Source organism: Anabrus simplex, chromosome 1, assembly GCF_040414725.1.
Source record: "Anabrus simplex isolate iqAnaSimp1 chromosome 1, ASM4041472v1, whole genome shotgun sequence".
Classification (NCBI taxonomy): Eukaryota; Metazoa; Arthropoda; class Insecta; order Orthoptera; family Tettigoniidae; genus Anabrus; species Anabrus simplex.
The window spans coordinates 579,027,186-579,042,735 of record NC_090265.1 but is presented as its reverse complement, the minus strand read 5'-3'; the positions used below and the strand labels follow the sequence as shown (position 1 = coordinate 579,042,735).

General features: G+C 39.2%; 1 protein-coding gene and 1 non-coding gene across 2 annotated transcripts in view; one reads left to right on the top strand and one right to left on the bottom strand.

Moving 5' to 3' along the window:
* LOC136870331 (uncharacterized) overlaps positions 1–15,550 on the bottom strand; it is a 577,143-nt gene that overhangs the window by 38,134 nt on the left and 523,459 nt on the right. The gene's annotated exons all lie outside the window — the stretch shown is intronic.
* TRNAT-UGU (transfer RNA threonine (anticodon UGU)) lies at positions 4,661–4,733 on the top strand. Its single transcript has one exon. It is a non-coding gene; the product is annotated as a tRNA-Thr (tRNA).

Here is a 15,550-nt window from a genome sequence, read left to right as displayed (position 1 = left end):
TCTAAATATTTGTTTACAGATTTTAGAGCCCGTAACCTTCCTAGGAACTTGGAAATGTTAATAAATTTCAAGCGTTGGTCAGTGTGCCGGCACGTTACATGTAACGCCTTATTCGTAATAGAAATAATGTAAACTTATTATGCTGTACTCTCTTTCAGTCTTATAACAGCAGTAATCTTTATGTCTGGTCTGCAATTAGTTCTGAGAAACTGTAATATTTTTTGCTTGTATTATGAGATTCCTACTGCTTTGCGCGCTCTGGGCTCGGCTGCTTTGCTCCTACTGTGACGTCATTTCGTTAACCAATAGCAGCTCGTCTTGCGTTGGGCCCAACCTTTAGTAGTGTTTAAGAACCTTGATATGAATCCAGGACTTTCTAAAGCAAGAGCTATGCCTAAATTACATAAAAAAGATGCACCTATGAGGCCTACAATTAATTTTCGGAGAAGCCCCACATACAAAACATCCCAGTTAATTCATAAGTTCTTGACCCAAAACTACGTATTTTATACCAAATCTTCGATAAAAAAACTCCAAAGAGTTATGCATGGCTATTAAAGATTTCAAGTTAACTTCATCTCATGTAACAAGTTCCTTCGACATCAAGGACATGTACACGAACATCCCTATTAAAAACACCATTGAGATTATAAAGACGAATCTATTAGTTCACAAACGTATCAGTATACCCGAAATAGAAAACTTCATAACTACCTTGGAATTCGTTTTGAACCACAATTTCTTTTCTTTTAATAATAAAATATATCAGCAAGATGGACTACCAATGGGAGCGCCGGCTTCTGGAATTTTAGCTAACATATACCTCGACTATTTGGAACACACTCAGATAGTAGGCCACATTAAACGACTTGATCTCTGGCTTCGATATGTTGATGATACCTATGCCATAATTAATAAGGAAATCAACGACAGTCACAGTATTCTAGACACTTTGAATAATTTGGACCCAAACATAAAATATACAGTTGAAGAAGAAGAGAATGGCATACTCAATTTTCTAGATATCCAAACAATTCGGAAAGACAACCATTTCCAATTTAAAATATACAGGAAACCCACTTTCACACTGACCACAATCAAAAGTGATTCTTTACATCCCATCTCACAAAAGAAATGCTTATTATGGTTTCGTCAACAGAGCCTTTGAAATTCCGCTAACAGAAACAGACAGAAAGAAGGAACTATCTTTCATTCGTCAGCAAGCTCTACATAACGGTTTCAGTTTGAAATTCATCAATAAAATCATTACCGTACGTACTAAATGCAAATACCAACAACAAATTACCGGTAACTTAAACAGCATTCAGAAAAAGAAAAAGGTTATGTCAAATTCACCTTTAATAACCCGAAGATTTACGAAATCACCAACTTATTCAAGAAACACAAAACCGAAGTAGCCTTCTCAACCAACAACAACACAACACATAAGTTCTTTAGTCACAATAAAGCTAATACACTTAAAGATGACGAATTCCAGGAATCTGGTATTTATAAGCTAACTTGTACTCAATGCTAAAAAAAAACTTTCGTGGGACAATCTTGAAGGAACTTCTTAATTAGATATCAAGAACACGTCAATGCTGAAAAATACAAAAGATTCTCTGCCATGGGATCCCATATGAAAGAGTCCAACCACAAATTCACCAATATCAGACAGGACCTTCAAATTATCTGTATGATAAATAAGGGAAATCTAATGAACAACCTTGAAAACATCCACATCGTTCTTGATAAATTAGAAAACGGTGAAGAGAATCTTAACGAAAACAACGAACAAAAAACATCTTATACGAGAACATTAGTAAATACTTGGAATGGGTAGACTTAAAACAGACAAGACGGACAAGAGATATAATCAAACACGACATCGCAGAAGCACAGCCCAATTTCCCTCCTCCCTCACATCACAGAATACCAGCCTCACATGATATTTTAGATGACGACAAAACTCTACTTCCCTTCTCTCCAGAGCTTTGCGTGAACTGTCAGACTGTGTCACATCGTTACTTCACAAGGTGGTGCTCAAAGACAAACCCTCTAGACAGCGTAGAATAAACATCTTTTCCAAACAAGAACGAGAGGCAAGATGTCCTGTTCTGATGACCTCCATTTTTTAACAAAGGAGTCTCCAAAGAAGTTTTATTATTTGTGCTTATTGTCCTAATGTTTTTTCTTCTCAATTCTTTGTTTATACAGCTGAAGAGGACCACTAAGTGGTCAAAACATGTCCTGTAAGTGCTAATTTATATTCAATTTTGCCTGAGGCAATAATAAAGTATCGATTAGGTGGTTATTTTACTAACCTTGATTAAAGAGTAGCGTTGCAAAAATATTGGGAAGTTTTGGCTGGGAAGACTTGGGAGAAAGGAGGCGAGCTGCTCAACTATGTGGTATGATCCGAGCAGTCAGTCATGAGATGTTGTGGAATGACATTAGTAGACAAGTAAGTTTGAGTGGTGTCTTTAAAAGCAGGAAAAGATCATAATATGAAAATAACATTGGAATTCATGAAGACAACTTGGGGAAAGTATTCGTTTATAGGAAGGGGAGTTAGGTACTGCAATAACTTACCAAGGAAGATGTTCAATAAATATCAAATTTCCTTGCAATCATTTAAGAAAAGGACTAGGAAAACATCAGATAGGGAATCTGTCACCTGGGCGACTGCCCTAAATGCAGATCAATGATTGATTGATTGATTGATTGATCACAGATGTACTCGACAGAACTGTGTGCATATATTGCTAATACCTCCTCACACTTCCCATAGACTGCAACTGCTCAATGTATCATTCAAGACATGGCTTCACAACAAACTAAAGGAAGTTGGACTTCTGTGTTGAGCAGCATATCTGAGGTCTGCAACAGTGGATGCAGTCAGTGGATTAAGAAACACTGGAATTCATCCACTAAACCCACAAATGAAATGGCGTATGGCTTTTAGTGCCGGGAGTGTCCATGGATAAGTTCGGCTCTCTAGATGCAGGTCTTTTGATTTCATTCCCATACGCGACCTGCGCGTTGTGATGAGGATGAAATGATGATGAAGACGACACATACACCCAGCCAATTATGGTTAAAATTCCGGACCCTGCCGGGAATCGAACCCGGGACCCCTGTGACCAAAGGCCAGCACGCTAACCATTTAGCCATCGAGCCGGACACTAAACCCACATATTTTCCCAGATGATTTGTATGAACCCTCATAGACAACTGAAAGAGACAACTGATCCAAAGCCTCATAAGACGGTCAAAATTAAGGCTTTGACAAGCTCTCCCAATCTTCTTGAACTAAAATCATTGGTGGAAATGGTAACAAACCAATTTTTGATGTTTAGAGGAAATTACATTCGAAGGAAAACGCAGATGAAAAATAACAACCGAAGTTGGCACAGATTCATCAGAATCCTGTGATGAATCTAAACTGGAATCTGCCACCTGGGCGACTGCCCTACAGTAAATGCAGATCAGTATTGATTGACTGATTGACTGAACTGGTTTGTGTGATGACTCCGATAAAATTTTAATTTCGTATGGCTATTTCTAGCCGAGTGCAGCCCTTGTAAGGCAGACCCTCCGATGAGGGTGGGCGGCATCTGCCGTGTGTAGGTAACTGCGTGTTATTGTGGTGGAGGATAGTGTTATGTGTGGTGTGTGAGTTGCAGGGATGTTGGGGACAGCACAAACACCCAGCCCCCGAGCCATTGGAATTAACCAATGAAGGTTAAACTCCCCGACCCGGCCGGGAATCGAACCCGGGACCCTCTCAACCGAAGGCCAGTACGCTGACCATTCAGCCAACGAGTCGGACATGACTCCGATGATGATGGTACATTGTGCATTTCAGAAAGTGATTGGGAAATCCACGAAAGGGTTCTCTGGCGGTCCAATTGGAGAGAAGGAATTTATTTTGGTTAAGTTATAAAAAGAAAGCTAGGAAAGATTTTGCTGACCACATGAAAAAATTGGGAAATAAAGTGAAACATTTGTATTGAAATTTATGCGGCAGTATCGGCAGGACTGGAACACCTAGTACCGGAATGGTATGTTTTTCTTTACAAGGTCACCAAACCCCACGAGGGCACGGAATGAAAACAGTTTAGTAGTAAATAGTACGATAGTGTGATAAGTATCAAAAATAATCTTTCAGAGATGTGTTCATAATAATAATTTTGATCGGTACCGGTAAGTTAAGCATTGTTCCACCTCGTCAAAGCATATTTTTCACATGTTACCTAATCCCCATTGATAAAATTGTAAGGATGGTGAATCTATGAATTATCATTAGGCATAAAATCGTTTTCTTTACATGATAAACTTGCGTTTTTCACAGGAGGTAAAAAAACCTTAACTATTTTACTTTGCAGCTCGTCGTCCAACTCCAAATAACATTCGTTCTCTCTCTCTCTCTCTCTCTCTCTCTCTCCCACTACCTTGCTCTGACGTCACTGGAAGATGTAGGCTGACGCGTGTATTCCAGAAACGAAACAAGTTGTTCTGCGAGACGAACGACGCGGAGAATGCACTTGGAATGTAACTCTTTAATTCAACAAGTCAAATAAACCAAGCAATTAAATTAAAACTCTACCAGCATTTCGTCTTCTACATGTAATGCTAATTTTACCACGAGCGCTCACCCGCCTCTATAGCTCAGCGGTTAGAGCACTGGTCTTGTAAACCAGGGGTCGAGAGTTCGATTCTCTCTAGGGGCTAACTTTTTTTTTTTTTCAATGTTAATATTTCGCTCAATTCTTTACTTCATTACGAAGAGTTCTTAAAAGCATTTCCGTTTCTTCAGTTAATTATAATATTGCAGTCCGTTGTTGCTATGCATTTCCTGAGTGGTATCTTGTACTGGTACAATAATTCGGTGCTCTTATATATCTGATATTGAGATAAATACGCCGCTGTGACGTTCCTTTTCCTTTAATTGTCTAATATTTGCTAGGGATATTATCATCATCATCATCATCATCATCATCATCATCATCATCATCTGTTTACCCTCCAGGTTCGGCTTTTCCCCCGGACTCAGCGACGGATCCCACCTCTACCGCCTCAAGGGCAGTGTCCTGGAGCTTCAGACTCTTGGTCGGGGGATACAACTGGGGAGTATGACCTGTACCTCGCCCAGGCGGCCTCACCTGCTATGGTGAACAGGGGCCTTGTAGGGGGATGGGAAGATTGGAAGGGTTAGTGTGATTAGCTGCTACCCCCGGAGGCCCGGGTTCGATTCCCGGCTCTGCCACGAAATTTGAAAAGTGGTACGAGGGCTGGAATGGGGTCCACTCCGCCTCGGGAGGTCAACTGAGTAGAGGTGGGTTCGATTCCCACCTCAGCCATCCTGGAAGTGGTTTTCCGTGGTATCCTACTTCTTCTCCAGGCAAATACCGGGATGGTACCTAACTTAAAGCCAGGGCCGCTTCCTTCCCTCTTCCTAGTCTACCGCTTCCCATCTTCCCATCCCCCATCAAAGCCTCTGTTCAGCATACCAGGTGAGGACGCCTGGGTGAGGTACTGGTCATTCTCCACATTTGTATCCCCCGACCCAATGCCTCACGCTCCAGGACACTGCCCTTGAGGCGGTAGAGGTGGAATCCCTCGCTGAGTCCGAGGAAAAAACCAACGCTGGAGGGTATATAATAATAATAATAATAATAATAATAATAATAATAATAATAATAATAATAATAATAATAAATTTCGTGTGGCTATTTCTAGCCGAGTGCAGCCCTTGTAAGGCAGACCCTCCGATGAGGGTGGGCGGCATCTGCCGTGTGTAGGTAACAGCGTGTTATTGTGGTGGAGGATATTGTTATGTGTGGTGTGTGAGTTGCAGGGAGGTTGGGGACAGCACAAACACCCAGCCCCGGGGCCATTGGAATTAACCAATGAAGGTTAAAATCCCCGACCCGGCCGGGAATCGAACCCGGAACCCTCTGAACCGAAGACCAGTACGCTGACCATTCAGCAAACGAGTCGGACACGCTGGAGGGTAAACAGATTAAGAAAGAAAGAAAGAAAGAAAGAAAGAAAGGCACAATACTGTTATAATATGTTGAACTGAATAAGATAGAATTATTTCCAATGTAGCAAAAATATTTTTGCAGATTCTAATTCGCTGTCAGTATTTAATAAACTGCAGATACTGTTCCAAAAGCAAACGGCACAACATAACATTCTGTAACATATGAGTAACAACACAGTAAAGGTTTCCACCTATTAAGTACAAAATATATTCACAATATTTTAAAATTACATGGAACTAGTTTCGACCCATCTAGGGGTCATCATCAGCCACATCAAAGCAAAGATCACTCTTGACGAAATCCTAAGAACACGTTAAACAGTAAGATTATTATGGAATAACAAGTGAATGTGGTAAATGAAAAGAGATGTTAGTACGGGACAGGTGAGTAATAGCTAATAAATATACAAGGAATATACATAAGAGGTTTGGAACAAAGTATAAAAGGGGGCTTAGTGTTGTAAAAATTATATAATCATGGAAAACAGTAAGTCCTTATAATGAAGAATGCAATGTGAAACGACACATAAAATTATATATGGCTTAGGAAGAGGTGGTTTAGGAGGGGAAGAGGGCTTAAGGTGGGGTTGGAGGGTGCGGGAGAAAGGGTAATTGTCTCGGAAAAGTACCTTTGATTAAATTTAGGATTGAGTTTTGGTTGGCTGCATTATTGTTTCTGAGAAAAGTGATAAATAGATCGAAGAGTATGTTGGGTTTCTCTGAGATTTCATTGAGATTGTGACTGGCGTTAAAGTATTGGTCTAGGTGTATGTAGTAATTTTCCATTATGTCGAGTAAAGGGCCCTTGTTTGCTAATACGAGGATGTCCATGTCTTGTTCGATATTGGTGAAATTATGGTTATAATCTTGCATGTGTTGGCCGATGGCTGAAAACTTGTTGTATTTTATTGCGTTAGTGTGCTCGTGGTATCTGATATTGAAGTTTCTACCGGTTTGCCCGATGTAGGTTTTTCCACAGGTGTTACATTTGATCTTATATACTCCTGATTTTAAAAAAGTGCTGGTCCTGTTGATGTGTGAAGTATTGTGTAAAACGTTCATGTTCTTATAGTTGGTTTTGAAGGCTATTTTAACGCATTGTTTCTTAAAGATATTGGTTAACTTGTAGATATCATTGTTGAACGTGAAGGTGGAAAATGTTAGAGGTTTAGTTGTTCCTTTTTTGAGGGTAGTTTTTGGGCGATATTTATGTTTATTGATTATCCTTTCTATAAAATGGTTGCTGAAGCCGTTGAATTTTGCGATTCCGCGGATTGTGTTGAGTTCGTTCTTTAGATCTTTCTTGGACATAGGTATGCTGAAGGCTCGGTGAAGTAGGCTGTTGTGTGTGGGTCGTTTGTGGGACTGGGGGTGTACTGAATCTTGGCGAATGGTGGAGGCTGTTTGAGTGGGGTTTCTGAATATTTTATAACTAAAAGGATCTGAGTTTCTAGTGATGGTTAAATCTAGAAAGTTGATTTTTAGATTTGATTCGGATTCTAGTATATTTATTAGCTATTACTCACCTGTCCCATACTAACATCTCTTTTCATTTACCACATTCACTTGTTATTCCATAATAATCTTACTGTTAAAATTAGCATGTTCTTACGATTTCGTCAAGAGTGATCTTTGCTTTGATGTGGCTGATGATGACCCCTAGATGGGTCGAAACTATTTCCATGTAATTTTAAAATATTGTGAATATATTTTGTATTGAATAGGTGGAAACCTTTACTGTGTTGTTACCCATATGTTATTCTCAATTCAATACGGACCAACAACATGAAATTTATAACCCTTAATAAAATTCTGTACCTTAGTCAAGGTCGTTTCCTTCCCATTACTAGGACTTTCCTGTCCCATTGTCCTACTGACCTATCTGTGTCGGTGCGACGTAAAGCAAATAGCATATTTTTCCTATCCAGCTGTCCTCAGTTATAAGCCTATTTTCTATTAATTTCAACTTTCTTAACTGTATTATTTTCTCCGTATGAATCAGAGAGCTAATCCGGAAACCTGGACACTCTTTTCTTTGAGGAATTATTCTATGCTATGAATGTATAACTTCTGGCCCCAGAAAATATCTAAATATGGATGCAATTTTAACGACGATGCAGACTTTCCTTTCGGGATTATTGGTGGCTAAACAGTAAGTCGTATTACAAAACAGAAAGCACAATCGCGTTTCATTTTGGGGAGACCTACAACTTTGGTCCTATGACTTCTTGTCGTATTTCTATCCCTTATATGTTAAATAGAGCTGTATTTCAGGATTTCAAGTTAATTTTGTACTTTCTACACGTCAATATTATCTTTTGCCACACTTATAGGAAAGATAGTATCATGACATTCGGCACGCACATTGACATGACCAATGGCTGTATGATTGCCAAATTTATTGATTCTAGCTGACACATGAGTACCAAAAATATAAAGTTGTATGTGAAAACTGTACAAAATTTCACCCCATTCAATGACTCTTTTAACTCAATCTAACTCATAAATATAAGAGATACGAGAAGATGTCATAGGACCATCCATATAGAACACTGAAAGGGGCGTCTGATGGCGAAGTCCGTTTGTAGATATGTCGTACAGTTTCAAAGCAGTAACTCTCGAAATAAAGGTGTGCACTTCTAGACGTGTGTGTTCACGTTTATCCATATAAATAAAGTTGTATGGGGTCCGCTGTCTGTCACTTGTTCTGCCAATTTTTCAGATATTTATCCGTTTTAGGTCAACTCAGGACCGAATCGGTGGTTTTTATTTTTCGTGCCTATCTGTTTGTCTGTTCTACTATCACGGAGAAACGGCTGGATAGATCTCGACCAAGCGTCATATTTACTGTATACTCATCCCGTGGAAGGATTTCATATCATTTCATTTTATTCATTTCATTTTAAAATCTTTGAATAGACGGGGTTTTTGTAGGAAAACTAGAACGGTTTTCCTCCATTATCTCTTACACTATTGATTTTCGGTTAATTCCGTGGACTGTATGTGAAACGCCTCTTCATTATAAACAACTCTTGTTATGTTCATAATTTACCTTACCCTTCAAATGACGGAGAATATTACTATTTTCTGCGGTTGTCATGCTCTGCATTGAGTGACCGACAGACGGACAACGAACCTACAGATTATCATGGCAACGTTTCCAACTGCTTGCCAGCAGGGAAGTAACTTATTGCCATTTTCGTCACCATTCCTGTAAATTGGTGGTTTTTCCTTGGGTAGAAAGCAAGAGAGACGTCAATCGGCCATTCTGTGAGATATTGGCGGAATATCGTTGGAGGTTATAACTAGACCTCGGATTTTCAGGAGCTAAAATTCGAGTTTTAGATGCCTAAAATAGGCTTTCAAATATGTAAAAATAGGTTCTAAAAATATGTTTTAGACAGCTTCAATTTTACGTATTTTAATAAGCACTCAATTAAAATACCATTTTTATTTTTCTAATTGATAATTACTCTAAATGCATACAAGTAAAGGCAATAACATGTTAATACAATATTTCACATACACAACGGTTCACCACATTTCTGAGTTTTTATCTGTAAATAATTAAAACATTGAATTACAAGCACGTTACTGCCCATAATTTGATGCACAGTAAATCGCTAGCACTTTTTCTAGATTTTCTTTTGTGAAAGTACACTGCTTGTCTGACAACGCTAGCTTTTAGGCTGAAAGTACGCTCAACGTCAACAGAGGTTACAGGGCTGTATTTGAATTTTGGTACAAGGCGTGGGGAGATGTCACATTCAACGTTAGTTTTGCCAATCAAAACATCAGCCACAGCACGAAGGGTTGACAGTCCTGGGTTCTTCTGCAGTACTTTATTAAGCTTGTCTCGAATTCTGTCCGCAGCGGGCGCTGGAGCTAAGCTGATTTTTTCTTTCACCTCTTCTAACAAATCCAATTGTTCGTAAACAGGTTTCCCGGAAGACTCAAGTGCAGAAATAACAGGGACCAAAAAGTATAATGGGACCTGATGTAGGCAATTACTTGAGAAATGGTTACGTCCTTTAGAACATTTTTGGCCGAAGTGATGTATATGGCATCTTCATTTAGGGCGAGAACAAAACTTCTGATTGCATCAAAATGTTCGCTGTAGTACACAATGGCCTGGAGCCAAGTACCCCAGGATGGGTTCTGGTGGCAGTGGAAGATAATTCATTGCGGAACAACTGGATTCGTGTGGGAGCCTTTACAAAAATGTTCTTAGTGGAGGAGATTATCTTGTTGACTCGAGGAAATTCGGCACGTATCTGCTCAGCCACGCGATTCATAGCATGATAAAGACAAGTGACGTGAATCGAAGCTGGGTAAAATACTTTCAGCAACTTAACAGCAGCAATCATATAGGCGGTTGCAACAGTAAATATAAGAAGCGCCTTATTTTCGTCCATGTTATTGGGGGAAAAGCACCTTGAGACCTTTATTTACAAATTGAGCGACTGTCTCCTGATTGGTTTTAATTAACTGTATGCTGCAGATCAAATATGGCGAACACGGCGTGTCGGGATCTAATTTTCCGACTATCAAGTTGGCAATATAACGACATAGAGTGTCAGTAGTCTCATCGACAGAGATCCAGATGTATGAGTCTCCTATATCTTCCCTTATCCGCCTAACTGTGTCTTCGTAAAGAGTGTCCAGGAAGTTTTTTCTTAAAGTTGATTCGGATGGAATGTTCCTATGACAATATTTTCGTAAAAAAAAAAAAAAAAAAAAAAAAAAAAAAAAAAAAAAAAAAAAAAAAAAAAAACAAAAAAAAAAAAAAAAACTTTTGAAGGAAGGTTTTTCAAGTGAGTTGAAGGGAATATTTGCCTACACAAGAGCTCTGCATAAGTCCGCATGGAATTCGTCTTTGCTTCCCTTATTTAGCGATTCCGTCGTTAATAATCTTTGTTTAAGATTTGATTTTTTTGCAGATTTTCCTGATGTTTAATCCCCTGGACATGTTGACTTAGATGCGATCGCCTTTCACTGGACATCTAGAAGCAACGACAACTATAAAACCGTACAAGTATATAGGCCAGATGAAAATATGCACAGAAGACTATTAACATTCACAGGGCCTTGTAGCGCTTCCCTATCCCTTCAGTAGACATGCACCCTAGACCTTTAAGTGACGCAGTAGAGGTAATAATTCCGTGTGACTATTCCTATCCTGGTCCAGCCTTTGTAAGACAGATCCTCCAACGAGGGTGGGTGGCATCTGCCGTGTACAGGAAATTGCGTGCTTTTGTAGTGGACGATAGTATTGTGTGTGAGTTTCATGAATGTTTCGGACAGTTCAAATACACAGTCCCCGAGCCAGGGGAAATAAGTATTTAAGGTTTAAATCTCCGATCCGGCCGGAAATAGAACCCGGGGCCCTTGAACCGAAGGCGACTATGCTGACCATTCCACCAAGGAGCCGAACACAGTAGAGGTGAATTTCATTACTTTTCCTGTTTTGTTATGCTCGGTTAGATTACGTTGGCCAACATTTTTTTTACTGCCGGTAGTGATGCCCGCGCATGGCTGAATTCCGTGCTTTTTTCTCCCTACATTTATTGTATGCTTATAAAAAAATCATTGCAGTATATATTTACAATGTGTATAATCTGTCATACACTTCCTACAATAGATAAAAGTGCGTATCTAATTTTCTTACAATTTCCACCTCGTATTTTTAGGTTCTTAATGTTATTTGCTTTACGTCCCACTAACTACTTTTACGGTCTTCGGAGACGCCGAGGTGCCGGAATTTAGTCCCACAGGAGTTCTTTTACGTGCCAGTAAATCTACCGACACGAGGCTGTCGTATTTGAGCACCTTCAAATACCACCGGACTGAGCCAGGATCGAACCTGCCAAGTTGGGGTTAGAAGGCCAGCGCCTTAACCGTCTGAGCCACTCAGCCCGGCATATTTTTAGGTTCTCTATGGCAGCATGATATTTTCATTCTTCATTACGTTTGTACTATTATTCCTCTTACAAAAACCTGCTTGAAAATTTGCCTTTCTCCGAAATGAATAGACCTTACAGTACCACACAAACATGGCCAGTGTTTAACGATTCTATAAACAAAAAATCGAAGGATCGGGATGCGCTACAATCCCCAATTCATATTTACTGTTATACTTCGTTTAGTGTATGTACGCTGAATTGATGTATAAAATGTATAAAACGTAATACAACAGAGAGACAGAACGCCTACGTGTTAAGTACAACTCTCACACCAAAGTACGTACTTCAGAGTGAAATAAAAAACAAATTTCACTTACCTCTTTGCTGCAAACGTCGCAGAATATAATTTTTCCATCCGACGTGAAATGGGGAAACTCCTGCAACCACTGTTTAATTAAGGGTGTCTTGGAAGTTGCCACTTTCGGCATAATGCACACACTGAGCAAACGGACGCATTGAAAGTTTCTCACAGAATAGAATGAAGAGTTTCGTTTCCAGCAGGTCAGTGGACACTGTCCCCCACCTCGTGACACACAGACTAAGGGGCAAAGGGAGTATTCACAGCGGGAGGTTCTTGAGGACTTCCGGGGAATGGTAATAGGTTTACAGCTTCACATTTTGTCTGAAAAGAATTTCAAGAAAATACTATTCAAGATACTGAAAACGAGCCGGCAAATATTTTTCTCCGACTAAATTAAAAGCGTTTTTAATCGATTTATGGATAAAATATAGCAATCATAGGAATATAGGCAAAAATAGGTTCTAACGCCAATGTAGACATTTTTGGGCACTATAGGACCACCGTTTCTAACCTTACAAATACATGAAACATGTAAATACAACATCATTTTAAGTTATCTCTTACGGAAAAAAAGAGGTTTTTGCCTAAAATCCGAGGTCTAGTTATAACCGTCCTCGAATAGCTTAAGAATTAACCCCATTAATCATCTTCTTATCTGTTTACCTAAGAAACCCTGCGCCTAAATTTCTCCTCTGTTGCCGCTTTCTTATATCCGTAACTCATACCATCATAGCTTATTGAGATACACTTGATTTTCCAATACGTCCATTTGGTATTTACATATTTGTCCTATCCGGATGTCTTCAGTTATAATCCTATTTTCTATTAATTTCAACTTTCTCAACTTTATTACTTTCTTCCTTAATTACTCCGTATGTATGCGAGTGCTAATCCCGAAACCTGGACATTCTTTTCTTTACGGAAATACAGATGTATAAATTTTGGCCCCGGAAAATTTTGGAATATGGATGCAATTATAACTACGGTGCAGACCTTCGTTTCGGAATAATTGGTGGCTAAACGGTAAGTCGTATCACAAAAGAGAAAGCAGAGTCGCCTTTCAATTTGGAGGGGTCTACAACTTTGGGCCTATGACTTTTTGCTGTATCTCTATCCCTTATACGTTAAATAGAACTGAATTTCTCGAGTTTAAGTTAATTTTGTACTTTTTACACGTATATGTTATCGTTTGGCACACTTATACGTATGATGCAATCATGACATTAGGTACGCACATTGACATGACCATTGGCCATATGTTCGCCAAATGTTATGATTCCAGTGTCAAATGAGTATCAAAAATGAATTGGTATGGGAAAAATTTTTCAAATTTCACCCCATTCAGTGACTAACTGAATCTAACCCATAAATATAGGATATACGAGAAAATGTCATAGGACCAACCATGTAGAAACTGAACGAGGCGTCTGATGGTGAAGTCCGTTTATAGATGCAATTTAAGATAATCTTACTCACTGTCTTCACAGTAATTTACGGAAAAATCCGTATGCAATGTAGTTTACCGTAGTGAATCAAGGGTACATTTGCTAGTCTTCTATATAAATAAAATCGTAACGATCGCGTGTCTGTACAGTACATCGACTATTTGGCGAAATTTCCGTACAGTTATCCGCTTCAAGCGTAATAATGGCCATCTGCATACTTTTAACTTAGGTGTCTGTTTGTTTGTTTGTTTGTCTATAACTTGAAAACTACTGGATATATTTCTACCAAACTTCATATATAGAATCCACCTTGGGTAGGTTTTCGGGACTAATATTGTTTCTAAATCTCTGAACTGACTGGGGGTTTATACGAAACCGGAACCGTGATTTTGCACTCCCACAAAATATACAAAACCAAACTTAATGGAAATCTACCTGCCTTAATGGAAACCAATTTCTAAACCTTTTTACTCATGTGCACCGTTTCGATACTACGATTAATAAGGGAGATATCTTTAACAGACCGTTTTTTGGTACAAGTCCCAACGGACTTAACTCAAGAGCGTGTGCGTGTAAAGCGTATTTCTTATAACTTGAAAAATATCTGATTGATTGGAAATCGACCAACCTTGATGGGAATCAATTTCTAAAACTTCTTTCTCATGAACTTTTTCTCTATAGGAGGATAAATAAGGGAGATATCATGAACGGTCGGTTTTGAAGTCCAGCGGACATAGCCCAAAAGATGTACGTAGAGCAGATTCCTTATCTATATAAATAAAATCGTAACGACCGTATGTTTATACATTGACTCTTTTGGCGAAATTTTGGTACAGTTATCCCTTTCAAGTGCAATAGTGACCATTTGCATAGGTTTGTTAGCTTTCGTTTCCTGAAAGTCCTTATTTTACCCCCCCCCCCCAAAGCAAGATTGAGGCACAATCTGCCAGACGAGCTAGAAAATAGAAATTTGGCAGTTACATGTCTTAGCCTGTAATGGACGGAAAGCGTCCAAGATCTTTAAATATTTCATATTTGCCCTCGAAAAATATCGGAATATTGAGGCAATTTTAATATCGGTGCAGACCTTCGTTTCGAGGTATTTCGTGGCTAAGCGGAAAGTAGTATCACAAAACGGATGGCACAATCTCCGTTCAATTTGGAATGATTTACAACTTTGGTCCTGTGACGTTTCGTCGTATCTCTATTTCTTATATGTTAGATTCGTCCCCATTTCTCGATTATACCTACATTTTGCCCTTTTACACGTATAATTCGTAGCTCAAATCACTTATACGAAAGGTAGAATCATCTAATTATACCCGAACATTGGCCTGTACAGTATCCATACGTGAGCCAAAGTCTATGTTTGTATCTGTCATATTAGTACCCAAAAGTAATGCACTGTGAGAAATCCTTATCCAAATTTCACCCTATTCAACGTCTATAACTCAATTTTACCCATAAATGGATAACACAGGAGAAAATATCTTTAAGACCGCCTCTGCCATAAGTATGCAAACTGCTCATTCAAAACAGCGCGTCAGAGTGGGGATCGAACAGCTGGAATACTATGATGAGCCGGTGTGTTACGTACCAGCTGTATCGGAAAATGTATGAACCAGAGGAATGGCATGCTGAAGAAGAAAGTTTTCTAACTCCCCGGCTATTTTCTGCCAGTAAACAGTCAGGCTATTATACTCGGTACGCAGCAGTAATCCCATCTATCGGAGTTGAGAGGCAGCATAAAATATAAAGAACACCGCCACTAACAATGGTCAATGTAATGTTA